The sequence below is a fragment of the Ranitomeya imitator genome, chromosome 6 (assembly GCF_032444005.1).
Source record: "Ranitomeya imitator isolate aRanImi1 chromosome 6, aRanImi1.pri, whole genome shotgun sequence".
NCBI classification, from domain to species: Eukaryota; Metazoa; Chordata; class Amphibia; order Anura; family Dendrobatidae; genus Ranitomeya; species Ranitomeya imitator.
In genome coordinates this window covers 90,129,539-90,144,279 of record NC_091287.1, presented here as the reverse complement: position 1 = coordinate 90,144,279, position 14,741 = coordinate 90,129,539, and the positions used below count along the sequence as shown (strand labels likewise).

Here is a 14,741-nt window from a genome sequence, read left to right as displayed (position 1 = left end):
ATATATATCCTTATCTGGGGATCAGGGGTAGGGACAGCATGGGCATGTTTGATTTAAAATGCCAGGGCTGAATTTCATTCCCAGTCCGTCAATGCTTGTGACATGGTCTCCCATGTCCCGGCAGGTCACGGGAGACCTGGTGTCGTCTTGGCTGCAACGGTGCCGATGTCGGAGGAAAGTACCTGTTATTTCTGTTTTACAAGTGGAACAACTTCATTTAAATAGGGGATTTCTAGGTAGTGGACAAGCCCTTTAATTTGCCTTCAGATACTAAGATTCACACTTTTCGATGGTACTCTTATCATTTAAAATTCATTATAGTCAAATTAAATTTTGTTGTGGAATGAACCTTTCATGTTCATCTCGGTGGCAGGCGTTCTGCTCACACATTGGTGGGCTGCCATTGTAACAAACATATACCTTGTGCCCTCCACCGCAGGATTTTATTACACGCTCATGTATAATTCATTGGAAAAGGAAAGAGGGTGAGAAGACGAGCGCCTCTTCTGTCACATCAATCTGCAGGGCTCTATCAGGGTTGCCAACTTGACTTTTTATTATTTCTGGACAACTTATCAAAATATTTTGGTGCTCTAGGTAAATGAAGCCAATGGCGCCCCCACCACCCCAAAGCAAAGGAATGGCTCAGAGACAAAGGTAACAGGACCCATAATGCTCATCCCCCTTCCCTTCGATGGGTTAGGTAGCAAACTCTGGTGACCACTTCCAATAGAATTGTATCTTTTTTTTTTTTAAATGTCATCAAAAGTTAAAAAAAGTGATGTACTTTATGGATGTGACTTAAGAGGGAGTGCAATATCAAAGTTAGATGTAGATTCAATCATTTACACAATACAGGGGAAAATAGCAATATTCATCCCTGACGTCCTATATTTTAAATGTAGAACCCAAGGGTAGCCTTAATCATGTACTGATGGAGGTTCCGGTCATGTATATATGTACTGATAGTGGTTCTGGTGACATATTTATTCACTGATCATGTTTCTGGTGCCATATTAATGTACTTTTGACAGCTCTTGGGTTTCAATTAAGGTGTCGAGCATTTGGCAGTTAACCTAATGGAAAATAAACAGACCCACATTATAGATAAAAGGATAAGTCTGATGGTTTTTGCGTCCATCATGCAACAAATACGAGTTGCACAAAACTGATGGTGGTTCTGGTGATGTATTCCTGTTCTGGTGACATATTCATGTAGTGATGGTTGTCCTGGTGCTGTATTCATGTAGTAGTGATGATTGTGGTGATATATTCATCACCAGAACCATCATCAGTACATGAACACAAAGTCAAAATCATCATCAGTAAATAATTAGAGCACCAGAGCCATCACAGTTACATAAATATGGCATCAAAAACATCATCAGTAAATAAATACGTCACCAGAACCACCATCAGTACATGAATACATGACCAGAACCACCATCCGTGCACTAATACATCCCTAGAACACCATCAGTACATGATTACATCCCCAGAAGCACCATCAGTACATGAATGCATCCCCAGAACCATCATCAGCGCATGAATGCATCAATAGACCCACCATCAGTACTTGAATACATCACCAGAACCACCATAAGTAAATTAATACATCCCCAGAACCTCCATCAGTACATGACTACATCACCAGAACAACCATAAGTACAATACATGATCAGAACCAAGAATAATTTAATACAAGAACCAAGCTATTTACGATTAATTGTAATATCAAGGCAGCCCCATAAACAATTGTATTGCATGAACCTACAACTCCCAGTATGTCCTTAACAATGGTAAGAAGATACTGTTGTTATTAACAGCCATCATCAGACTGCGGACCATACAGGAACCACAGAACTTATGAGAAGTAGTCAGTATCACAAATAAACATTTATATTCAGGTACCTTATAAATTGCATCTTCTCTAGAGTACCGTTTCTTTTCAACTCCATCTTGCCTAGATGACATGATAACTTTTCACAGCCACAGACCTCCCTCTTCTCTGGTATTTTGCAGCACATTCCCACACAGCGCCCTTAAAAATAAGAGTGTTATTAAAATGCCCTTTGCATAAAAATATCTGTTCATATTATGACCTAAATAAGCCTTCTATGGCATATGACCTCAACACTTTCTGCCCTTATGAACTATAATCACCACACCATCTGCCCTTATGAACCAAGGCCTATACCATGGCTGTCCCCTCTCTAATTTTCCATTACACTTTCTACATCTCCACATTGTCCCCCAGCCATGCTAAACTCCGGGGCCACCATAAGGGCATTACTGCACTTACTGGTGTATGGGGCCCATTAAGCACCCGATGTGCTTCTGCTCACCGGGCCGCAAGGTATAATAATACATTGGGCGCAGGCACGCATCCATTGGCAGCACAGATCTCTTTGTTGGGAAATTTCCTGGAGCTCCTCGGCCATCAAAACAGAATAGCCACACAGCTCGAGAGGAACTCCCTCTGCCTCTTCTGTGACATGCTGGTGATGGCACCTATGCATGTACATATGCCAGGCATGTACAGTACGAAGGCATGTACTCATCACCAACGAAGCTACCGCCTCACCAACACCGGAGCTACCGCCTCACCAGCACCGGAGCTACCGCCTCACCAACACCGGAGCTCCTGCAACCCTCAACCTACTGTCTCCTTCCCCATAATCCTGTAGAATGTAAGCCCGCAAGGGCAGGGTCCTCGCCCCTCTGTATCAGTCAGTCATTGTTAGTTTGTTTACTGTATGTGATATTTGTAACTTGTATGTAACCCCTTCTCATGTACCGCACCATGGAATCAATGGTGCTATATAAATAAATAATAATAATAATAATGTACGTGCACCAGGATACCAGACCAGAAGAGGAGCTGCAGGGAATTGTATGAGAAATAAGTTTGAAAACTTTTTATTAAAACAAATTAAATGAGTATTGGGAGAGCAAATGATGATGAATTGAGGGTGGGGGCAGGGAACAGAAAATGATATACTGAAGGTGGGGGCTAGTGGAGAGCAAAGGATGAATTGTGGGTGGGGGACAAGAAATGATGAATTGAGAGTGGGGGATGGAGGACAGCAAATGATAAATTGAGGGTGGGGGATGGAGAAAGCAAATGATGTATTGAATGTGGGAGATGCGGTCAGCAAATGATGCATTGTAGATGGGACGGGATAGCAAATGATGAACTGAAGGTGGGGGTGGGGAACAGTAAATTATGACTTGAGCATGGGGTGTTTGGGAGAGCAAATAATGATGAATTGAGGGTGACCAAATGATGAAGAATTGAGGGTGGGGGGAGAGCATTTGATAATTAATAGAGGGTATTTATATTTAGAATGGTGGGTTGCATAATAACTAATTATATATTAATGGTGGGTGCACGTCTGTATTCAGCTGCGTAGTGGAGAATGTGATCTGGAAACATCCTGTAGATAACTGTGTGTTATTTTCCGCAGAGATAAGTTGTGGCTGGAAGAAGTGATGGCGGTCTGCACTGGATGAAGAAGAAAAGCGAAGATGAAGGACTTCAACTAGAGACGTCACTAGTGAGCCAGTGTATTTCCTGTACACTTATGCTATACACTAACTAAAAGAAACGAAGCTCCTGTATATAATGTCACTGGAGATCCCTGTATTACCTGTACACTGTCACCATATACAGAGCTCCTGTCGCGACTCTGTTGCCTGTCCAAGGATCAGTGGTCCTTCCCTGTCCGTAGCACTGGCGGTACTCTAGATCACCCTGTTCCCCATATTACTTCTGATGGTGAAGACACCGGGGTCACGTACCTTGCCTTAGCTCCTGAATCCGTCCTCAGTCTGTACCCTTTCTCCGCCCAGGGAAGAGGGGAATAGTAGTGTACTGTAATACACCAACCAGACTAACAAGGTAATATAAACAGGGATAAAGGAAAATACCACTCATACAAATATACTCACACAAACAACAGAGGTAAATACCGGAGAGTGAAGGATGGGGTAAAACCAATGTAGGAGAAGGAGGGGAATTTAGCATACAAGCAAAATCAAGCAACTGTCTCAGTTAAATCCACCAAACGCCTTCTCAGACAACAACACACCACCATCTCCTAACCATGCAGCATGAAGCTAGCTCTGGCAATGAGTGCTTGCCACTAGATATGGGTGAACTCGAACAGTGAAGTTCTGCGTCCATACCGAACACCAACAGTTAGGGCATGGACACAGAACACGGACTTCACCAGGAAGTCCGTGTTGCTGTTTGGGTTTGGCCCCAATGTTTGTCGCTCTGTCATGTGCTTCTGGACGAAGGTGAAATCATCACTGCCAGTCAGACTACTGCAGTTCTCATGCTATCAAAAGACAGCATGAGCCAGCAGCTGTGATCGGTGGTATAAAGTTCACCCATCAGCCAATGCCTGCTGCTGCTAATAAAAGTGAGAGCAGGTGCAGCTGATGGAAGTATTCATCAAGCAGCGCCTGCGCTGTAAAAAAATAATTTAAAAAAAAGGCGTGGGTTCCCCTGTATTTTTGATAACCATCCAGGCAAAACTCACAGCTGGGGGATGCAACTCTCAGCTGTCACCTTCAGCAATGCTAGTTATCAAAAATAGAGGGGTACCCACTCCGATTTTTTAAATTATTTAAATAAATAATTAAAAAAAAAATGTTGTGGGGTCTCCCCTATTTTTGACAACCAGCCTTGCTGAAGCAGACAACTGGGGGCTGCTTTTTCTCAAGCTGGTAAGGGGCCATGGATATTGCCCCCCATCAGCCTATTCTGATGCTTTGCCCTACTCTTCGCACTTGCCCTGTAGCGGTGGCAAGTGGGGTTCATAATTGTGGGGTTGATGTCACCTTTGTATTATTAGTTGACATCAAGCCCACGACTTAGTAATGGAGGGACGTCTATAAGACACCTATCCATTTCTAATCCTATAGTTATATCGTAAATAAAAACACAGCCAGAATAAAGTATTTTATTAGAAATAAAATAAAACACACTTTTACTTTTGTATTTAAAAATAACAAATAAAACTATACTCACCTAACCTTCCATTGATTCCATTGAATTCCTCATCTCCTGTAATAAAACAAAAATAAAAAAACAACACTATCCCTGACTTGTCCTTCATTCTGTCCCACGCCACAATCCATGTCTGGGGGATAAACATTTTTCAACCTGGACGGTGCCAATATGCGACCGTCTAGGTTGAGAACCACTGATGAATGAGCTGTTGTGAGCGCAGTATCAATGACTAATGGTGACATCATCGAGTTTACTGCCGTTCACTGAGGCTGCTTTCCCATCCGGGCTGAACTGCAGTGACCTCGGTGAGCTCTCCACTAACAGAGTGAGAAAGTCTGACAGTGCAGCGCTGAGCTCAGAGAGTTCACCGCAGTTCACTGTGGGAAATTTCTGTGTATAATGTCAGCAGTGATCACTGTATTACCTGTACACTGACACTATACACAGAACTCCTGTGTATAATGTCACCAGTGATCACTGTATTACTTGTACACTATATAAAGAGCTCATGTGTATAATGTCACTGGTGATCACTGTATTACCTATACACTGAGACTATATACAAAGCTCCTGTGTATAAAATCACCAGTGATCATTGTATTATCTGTACACTGACACCATATACAGAGCTCCTATGTATAATGTCACTGGTGATCATGTATTATATGTACACTGACACCATATACAGCGCTCCTGTGTATAATGTCACTGGTGATCCCTGTACTACCTGTACACTATATATTATATACAGAGTTCCTGTGTATAATGTCACTGGTGATCACTGTAGTACCTGTACACTGACACTATATACAAAGCTCCTGTGTATAATGTCACTGGAGATACCTGTACACTGGGAACTGTTAATGTTTAATTGGTGCCATGTACTTTTCAGGTAGAAGCTTTCTCCTGATAATCTAAATACCGTAAGTCATACTTGTTCGGATTTTTTCTAACTGTACTATCATCAACTTGAATATTTAACATGCTAGCTGAGGCCTATAGAGACTGAGCTGCAGCTCTTGGTTGTGTTTTTTGGCAAATAGGCCGCAGTCACACTACTGTATTATACGGCCGAGTGCTATGTGAGAAAACATTGCATAGCACTCGGCCCAGTGTTAATGTATGGGGCAGCTCACATCACCGTTTTCTTTTCTCAGGCGTATTTGACGTGCGTATAAATTCACAGCAGGCTGCGATTGGCACCGAGACTCGTCCGAGACTTGCCAATGCAAGCCTATGGGTGCGAGAAAAAAAAATCGCATAGCACTCAGATCATGTCAGTGCTGTCTGATTTTTACGCACGGATGTTCTTTGAAAAGTCGGCAATTCATCTGCTGCATACAGTAAAATAACAGGTTAGAATAAAATGAAAGGTTGGAATAGAATAGATATACACACATAGAATACATATATATATATGTATATAGATGTCAGTGACACACACAGACATATATATATGTATATACAGTATATTACATAGATAGACAGAAGAAAAGCCTGCAATTCAGCAGCCGTGTACGGTAAAATCACAGCTGGAGCCGACAGGATAGAAGAGATGAACTTTGACAAATATTATATTATTACATTGTGTGTGCAGTTTACTGCACATATATTTAATTATTAAAAGATTATTTTTATGAAAGAAATTGTGTGGGCCCCCATGTAATTTTCTTAATCAGCAGAGGGAAAAACAATAACTGGGAGTCAATGTTTATAGCCTGGGAAGGGGTAATACCTATGTAGCTTCCCAAGCAATTAATATCAGCTCACAACTATATAGTACTTAGCCTTTACTGGCTATTAAAATGGGGGACCCTAAAAAGATTGACATAGGGTCCCCCTGTAATAACCAGCAAAGGCTCTTCATACAGCTGTGGGCTGATATTAATAGCTTAAGAAGGGGCCATGGATACTTCCCCCCTCAGGCTAAAAACATCAGCTCTCAGCCACCACAGAAAAGATGCATCTCTGAGATGTGCCAATTCTGGCACTTAGCCTCGCTCTTCCCACTTGCCCTCTAGCGGTGGCAAGTGGGGTGATAGTAATCCATATATTCTATCCTGTCGGCTCCTGCAGTGATTTTACATTAAATGGCTGCTGAATCTCTGGCTTTTTTTCTATTTATCTATATAATATACAGAATATATATACACTGTGTGCAGAATTATAAGGCAAGTTGTATTTTAGAGGATTATTTTTATTATTGATCAACAACTATGTTCTCAATTAACCCAAAAGAATCATAAGTATCAAAGCTTAATATTTTTGGAAGTTGGAGTGTTTTTTTTTTTAGATTTGGCTATCTTAGGAGGATATCTGCTTGTGCAAGTAACTATTACTGTGCAGAATTATTAGGCAACTTAATAAAAACCAAATATATTCCCATCTCACTTGTTTATTTTCACCAGGTAAACCAATGACTGCACAAAATTTAGAAATAAACATTTCTGACATGCAAAAACAAAACCCCAAAAACTTAGTCACCAATATAGCCACCTTTCTTTATGATGACCCTCAACAGCCTTCCATCCATAGATTCTGTCAGCTGCTTGATCTGTTTACGATCAACATTGCGTGCAGCAGCCACCACAGCCTCCCAGACACTGTTCCGAAAGGTGTACTGTTTTCCCTCCCTGCAGATTTCACATTTTATGAGGGACCACAGGTTCTCTATGGGGTTCAGATCAGGTGAACAAGGGGGACATGTCATTATTTTTTCTTCTTTGAGACCTTTACTGGCCAGCCAAGCTGTGGAGTAGTTGGAGGCATGTGATGGAGCATTGTCCTACATGAAAATCATGTTTTTCTTGAGCGATACCGACTTCTTCCTGTACCACTGCTTGAAGAAGTTGTCTTCCAGAAACTGGCAGTAGGTCTGGGAGTTGAGCTTCACTCCATCCTCAACCCGAAAAGGTCCCACAAGTTCATCTTTGATACCAGCTCATAACAGTACCCCACCTCCACCTTGCTGTCGTCTGAGTCGGAGTGGAGCATTCTGCCCTTTACTGATCCAGCCTCTGACCCATCCATCTGGCCCATCAAGAGTCACTCTCATTTCATCAGTCCATAAAACCTTTGAAAAGTCAGTCTTAAGATATTTCTTGGCCCAGTCTTGACGTTTTATCTTATGTTTCTTGTTCAAAGGTGGTCGTTTTCAGCCTTCCTTTCCTTGGCCATGTCCCTGAGTATTGCAGACCTTGTACTTTTTTTTACTCCAGTAACGTTACAGATCTGAAATATTTCAAAACTGGTGGCAAATGGTATCTTGGCAGCTTCACGCTTGATTTTCCTCAATTTATGGGCAGTTATTTTGCGCCTTTTTTGCCCAACACGCTTCTTGCGATCCTGTTGGCTATTTGCCATGAAAAGCTTGATTGTTCGGTGATCATGCTTCAAAAGTTTGGCAATTTCAAGACTGCTGCATCCTTCTGCAAGACATCTCACAATTTTGGACTTTTCAGAGCCCGTCCAATCTCTCTTCTGACCCATTTTGCCAAAGGAAAGGAAGTTGCCTAATAATTAAGCGACCTTTTATAGGGTGTTGATGTCATTAGACAACACCCCTCCTCATTTCAGAGATGAGATGCACGTCACCTGATTTACTTAAATGGTAGTTGGCTCTCAAGCCTGAACAACTTAGAGTAAAAAGTATCATGTGATCAAAATACAATTTGCCTAATAATTCTGCACACAGTGTATATATGTGGGTGTCACTGACATCTATATGTCTATCTATTCTAACCTTGCATGTAGAAAAGCCGCGGAGACACCATCACGTGTTTCTCAACGCAGGCAATAAATAGCCAGGTCTTTCACTGGGAAGGAATAACCACGGGAAGGGCAGCATCCCAAAAGGGAAAACCACCTATGCCAAAACATGGTATCCATCCACAGACAGCTGTTTTGGGGTATTTGCCCCTCATCAGTGTGGAGTAGGAAACTGGCTATTAGGAGCAGTGCCTAGTAAAAGGACTATAAACATAAGGATGAATGACCTCGGGGAGATCAAAACATCCAACACCGCGGAGACACCATCACGTCTTCTCAAGGCAGTGATCCAGAACACTGCATCCAGAACAAATGCATGTAGAAAAGCCGCGGAGACACCATCACGTGATGTTGTCTCCGCGGCTTTTCTACATGCATTTACATATTTCTCATAAGGGATGGGGGCAGTGTTCTGCCCCCTGCTGGTCAGTACATATCGTGACATTATCACCGACCCATACTTTTTTCCGGTGAACCAATGGCTCAAGAACAGACTTTTGCTCACCTGATCTAGACCCTCACAGATGAGGTTAAGGAGCTGCAGAGTCAGGTGGTGCAGCAGTTCCAGCAGGTGTCGTGATTCTGGGTCTCGGCTCACGTCCAGGCTCAACCGGAACCCAAGATATCTCTCTCTCTTTGATGCAAATGACCCATAAGGAGTGTTTTTTTGGTGGTGTGAACAGGTTCCTACAGACTTGTTCAATGTGCAAGTAGCCCATGTGTTTCTGGTTCTATAATTGTTCTCTTGTTTCTACAAGACTAGGGAGTCCATCACTCCTCTGTGGGTCATTTGCATTTAAGCTGTTCCATCCTGCATGTCCACATGGATATTCCCTCTCTGAACCCTGCTTATACAGGTACTATACAGATGATCAGGTTTTAAAAACATCAGATAGGGATTATATACATTAGTTAGGACGGCTCTATATGGGTATACCTTGACGATTGGTGGAGCAGCTTAGTATACTTTTTTTGCAAAAAAAAGTATCAACTAAATACCGTTTTTTTCCATCTTTTGACAAGCACTTGCTTATTACTGTGATTTTTTTACAACAGATTATTTTTTACCTCACTGCGCTCTTTTGTGTCTTCAAGTTTTTTGGTGGTGTGAACAGGTTCCTACAGACTTGTTCAATGTGCAAGTAGCCCATGTGTTTCTGGTTCTACATCTCCCTTAAGGCTGGAGGGTCACCACTGAGTCCTGTGTAAGGCTGCCGTCACACTAGCAGTATTTGGTCAGTATTTTACATCAGTATTTGTAAGCCAAAACCAGGAGTGGAACAATCAGAGGAAAAGTATAATAGAAACATATGCACCACTTCTGCATTTATCACCCACTCCTGGTTTTGGCTTACAAATACTGATGTAAAATACTGACCAAATACTGATAGTGTGACGGCAGCCATGTGCATTTCTACAGCTAGCATCTTAATCTACCCAGCTCTGCCACTACTGGGCTCTGTTTCAGCTACGTTAAAGGGGTTGTCCGATCTAAATCGATATGTCTGCAGTCACTCTGTGTTACTGCAGATTTTTGAATCCCCCGAGCGCACGCACTGTGCACTGCGGGGATTTGCTGGTTTCTTATCCAGAAACGGTGGTGATTTATGTGTCATACTTACTCCCGGGCAGAACCCAACCAGTCAGTGTGGCCTCGCCAGAGGCATAGCTAGGGTTTTGGTTCAGGGGGGGCAAAGCTTCTGAGTGGGCCCCTAGCCAGGTAACTTTGATTACAGCTGAGTGAGGCGCCCTAATAGTGGAGGAGAACCTCAGCAGATGGACCGCGCTATTACTGGAGATAATCTCTATACAAAGACCAACATTTATATTACAGCCATATGGTCAGTGGTAGATACCAGCCCTACAGAACATATGAGATCACAGCACAGTTACAGATAATGACTTACCACTGACGTTCTTTATGATGGAATCGTTCACTTTTCCCATCTGGCCCAGAATGACATGACAACTTCTTCCAGACAGGACTCGGCTGCAGAGAATACAACAAAGACACATTTCACTTCTCACATTCCAGCCCCATCACCATCTATTCCCAACCCGCACAAACTCCTCATCCTGCTGATACCCCAATACTGAGCCACTGCTGCCGTATGTGTCCCTATTACTGCACCTGCTGTGTGGTTCTTTGTGCCCTCTAAATTTTAAAAAAGCAACCATCTATAATATAGTAATGCTGGGCACAAGTGTCCTAGAAAACAGTGCCCATATTTTGTCCCCTAGAAAGTAATAATGCCCTGTGTGCTCCTTTGACAGTTACAGTAATCTGAGTCCCGCTATAACAATAAGTGCCCAGTTTACATTTAATAATGTCCCGAGTATGCCCCCTGTACAGTATAATGCCCCCTTAGTAGCCTCCAAACTGATTGATGGCTCCAACACTGTAATCACCACACTGTATGATGCCCCTCTAGATAGCCTCTTTATAGTATAATGCACCAGATAGTCCTCAATATAGTATAATGCACCCCCATAGGCAGATCCTGTAGTATAAGACAGCACCCCCCCATAGGCAGACCCTGTAGTATAAGGCTGACCCCCATAGGGAGACCCTGTAGTATAAGGCAGACCCCCCAAAGGCAGTCCAGGTAGTATTAGGCAGACAACCCATAGGCAGACAATGTAGCATTAAGCAGACCCCCATAGGCAGACCAGGTAGTATTAGGCAGACCAGGTAGTATTAGGCAGACCCCCATAGGCAGACCAGGTAATATTAGGCAGACGCCCATAGGCAGACCAGGTAGTATTAGGCAGATCCCCCCATAGGCCGACCCTGTAGAATTAGACAGACCCCCTATAGGCAAACCAGGTAGTATAAGGCAGACCCCCCATAGGCAGACCCCCCATTGGCAGACCCTGTAGCATTAGGCAGACCCCCCATAGGCAGATCCTGTATTATAAGGCAGCACCCCTTAAAAAAAAAAACCTCTCTTCTTCCTGGTTCCTGCGCTGCTCTGAGCTCCCGCTTGTCTCCTGACAGCGGGCGCCGGGCAGTGATGTCATCGCGCCCCCTGTCAGCCACGCAGACATCAGATGCTGACAGGGGGATGACGGGGGAAGGAGCGCAGCGCTCCTTCCCTCATCATCGCTGTCAGATGTATCGGCTAAATGCCAGTGCAGCTGACCCTGCGATGAGAGTCGGGGGGGCCCACTGCTGGCACCGGGTCCCACACCTGCTCAGGGGCCCCATAGCGGCAGAGCAGGGAGATCGATTCTCCCTGCTCTGCCGCTGTGCGCGCCGATACAGTTACAGTATCGTCGCTCCGGGTGGGCCCCCTTTGAGCACCGGGCCTGGGGTGCCCGCACCCTCTGCCCCCCCGGTAGCTACGCTACTGGGCCTCGCTCTATACACTTGTATGAAGCGAGGCCTCACCCAGTCTAGTGACGTGATCGTACAGTGGGCACGTCCTTGGGCAATACAAGTGTATGGAGTGAGGCCAGGTCCACTAGTCGGGTTCTGGCCAGGACTCTGCATAAAGCATATATGACCGCCATTCCCGACTAGTGAATCTCTGCTATGCACAGTGCATGTGCTGGGGATTCATAAGTCTGCAGTCACACATAGTGACAACAGACTTATCAATTTAGACCAGACAATCCCTTGAAGGTATGCCACTAGCAAGGCTGGTTTTAGACAAAGTGGGGCCCTAGGCAAAAGTTTAAAGTGGGGCCCCAAATGTTCACATATTGCACCATCGCACAGAACCATTTCTATTGTATTTACAAGGGCTAAGTTCAGGACGCTAAACGAGCGTGATCAGCAACATTGAAGTCATCCGACGCTTGTTTCCCAGCCTGTTTAGGGTAGGTGCACTCGTTCAGTAATTGGCAGCGCTTTGGATGCACCACATGTCCGCTACATCCAAAGCACTGTTGGCTATTGAACGCAGGTGAATCCGCATGTGTTCATTGAACCATGTGGATTCACTGCGTCCAATACATTGTATGGGTGAGTTTTATCTTGCAGAGGCTCATGTCTCTACAGGATAAATAGACATGTTGCGGTCTGGAAAGATGTGCCACACGTCCGTCTCCGCGGGTAAGCCGCGGGAGTCTGTGCACACATAGTGGACATGGGATTTCTTGAAACTGCTGACCCAGGTCTGCTGCCTGCACAGTCAACCATGCTGCATAAAGGTTCCTACCTGCTTATGTCTCCGCTGATCCAAAGTTCTCTCCACACATAGCTCTGCTGCATCATGGTACCTTCCTGCCTATATGCAGCTCTACTGGTACTGGCTATTCCACTTACTGCCCGGTTAGTACAGCTCTGCTAGCTCAACGCCTGATTCGTGCTGCTCACCCACACCAACGAATTAGCAAATCCATCTCACAACTAAGCCCATGGCATTCACACTTGCTTAATCCGAGGCATTTTATTACCAAAAACTTGCTGCTACTTACCCTATCAATTGTCATAGAAGCAGTAAGAATGTACTTAATTTTTTAAACACTGCTTCGGTATTACAAGTTGTAACTAGTCCTGTGGAGTTTCATCAGAGGTCGTATTTAACTCATTTTAAGACCTTCTAAGAACCAGATTTTTTTTAATTATGTTCTAATATATAATACTATAGAAATCAAAGAGGGTCTACTTAATTTTCCTCACGACTGTAGATTCTGCCAATGACCAGACATTCGGAAGTGTATGTCCTACCTGCTTTCATGTGGTTTTTAAATTCAATTGTGCATTATCAATGGGCAACCATCTGCCGAGCCATTCACCTCTCCAGATGGGGCCGTTCCTTCCCTTCTGGCGGTACAATTAGGGTTATTGTGATGTAATGTAAGATTGTGTGTGGTGTTTGTCAGCTGTGGTGACGGTAGTAGAAACCCCAGTGTATGTTTGGAAACTCTATACTGAGGTTACAATTTTCTGCTCTAGATTTTTACTCTAAGGATTCGCAGTGTTAATTGAAAGTATTGGACTCGTACAAAAAACAAATGTGTGAGGTGTGAGTATGCCAGGGGCCACATTTATTACAGCCAATACACTAACTTTGTACCTAACCATAGATTATATCGAGGCTTTCCAGACCAGGAAATGTTGTCAGTCCCAAACACAGCGCCTGGATGAGATTGGCGCTATTCCTGATCAATTAATAGGTGCTGCAGTTTCTGCATTCATGTCCTCAGTGGAAGGATGTGGGTGGGGGGCAGAAGTCCGACTTGCACCCATCACACATTAGTGAAATAGCAAAACTCAGCAGTGGCCACTAAGTAATTTATGAAGCTGCTGGATCTGCCCCGTACATCACTTAATAAGCCCACCATACACGTTAGATATCTATCAGCCAAACCATGGTTCTTGGTCGTCCCTCCTGTACAGCAGGAGTGCTCCTGTGTTTCTATGAGATAGCCATTAATGCCAGACATCTCTGTCCGAAATTAGACATGCTGGATCCTTAAAGGGGTTGTCTGGTTCAAATCAATAAGTCTGCAGTCACTCTTATGAACCCACCAGCGTACTCACCGTACACTGCGGGGATTCGCCAGTTTCTGACCTGGGAGCAGAATAATAATGTATGGAGTGAGGCCGTGCCCACTGCCCGGTATGTATAACTAATGCATATCCTCCGGTCCCAGCTCAGAAACCCGAGAATACTTGCAGCGCACAGTGTGTATGTTGGGGGGAGTCATAGGTCTGCAGTCACAACAGAGTGACTGCAAACTTACTGATTTAGACCTGACGACCCCTTTAACTCCCATACACATTTAAGCAGGGATGTAGAGAGTCGGTAAGCCAAACCTCTAACTCCAACTCCGACTCCACGACTCCCTCATACATGGCTCATGTTTAAATTTAAGTGATAAATTTACTGTAGTAAAATGGTAACATCAGGCTTTTAATCTTTATTATGATACAATAATCAAGCCTTTTAGATAGAACATAAAATATATTTACTGGAATACAATTTAAGAACAAAAAAACTTT

The 14,741-nt window shown here is 43.8% G+C and overlaps 1 long non-coding RNA gene across 1 annotated transcript in view; it reads right to left on the bottom strand.

Annotated features, from left to right (window-relative positions):
- Nucleotides 1–1,938: 1,938 nt before the first annotated feature.
- Nucleotides 1,939–14,741, bottom strand: part of LOC138642006 (uncharacterized) — a 37,672-nt gene continuing 24,869 nt past the window's right edge. The window contains exons 2-3 of the long non-coding RNA XR_011313973.1: nucleotides 3,802–3,874; nucleotides 1,939–2,041 (exon numbers count right to left, since the gene is read on the bottom strand). This is a non-coding gene — a long non-coding RNA (uncharacterized lncRNA). The remainder of the gene's footprint in view (nucleotides 2,042–3,801; nucleotides 3,875–14,741) is intronic.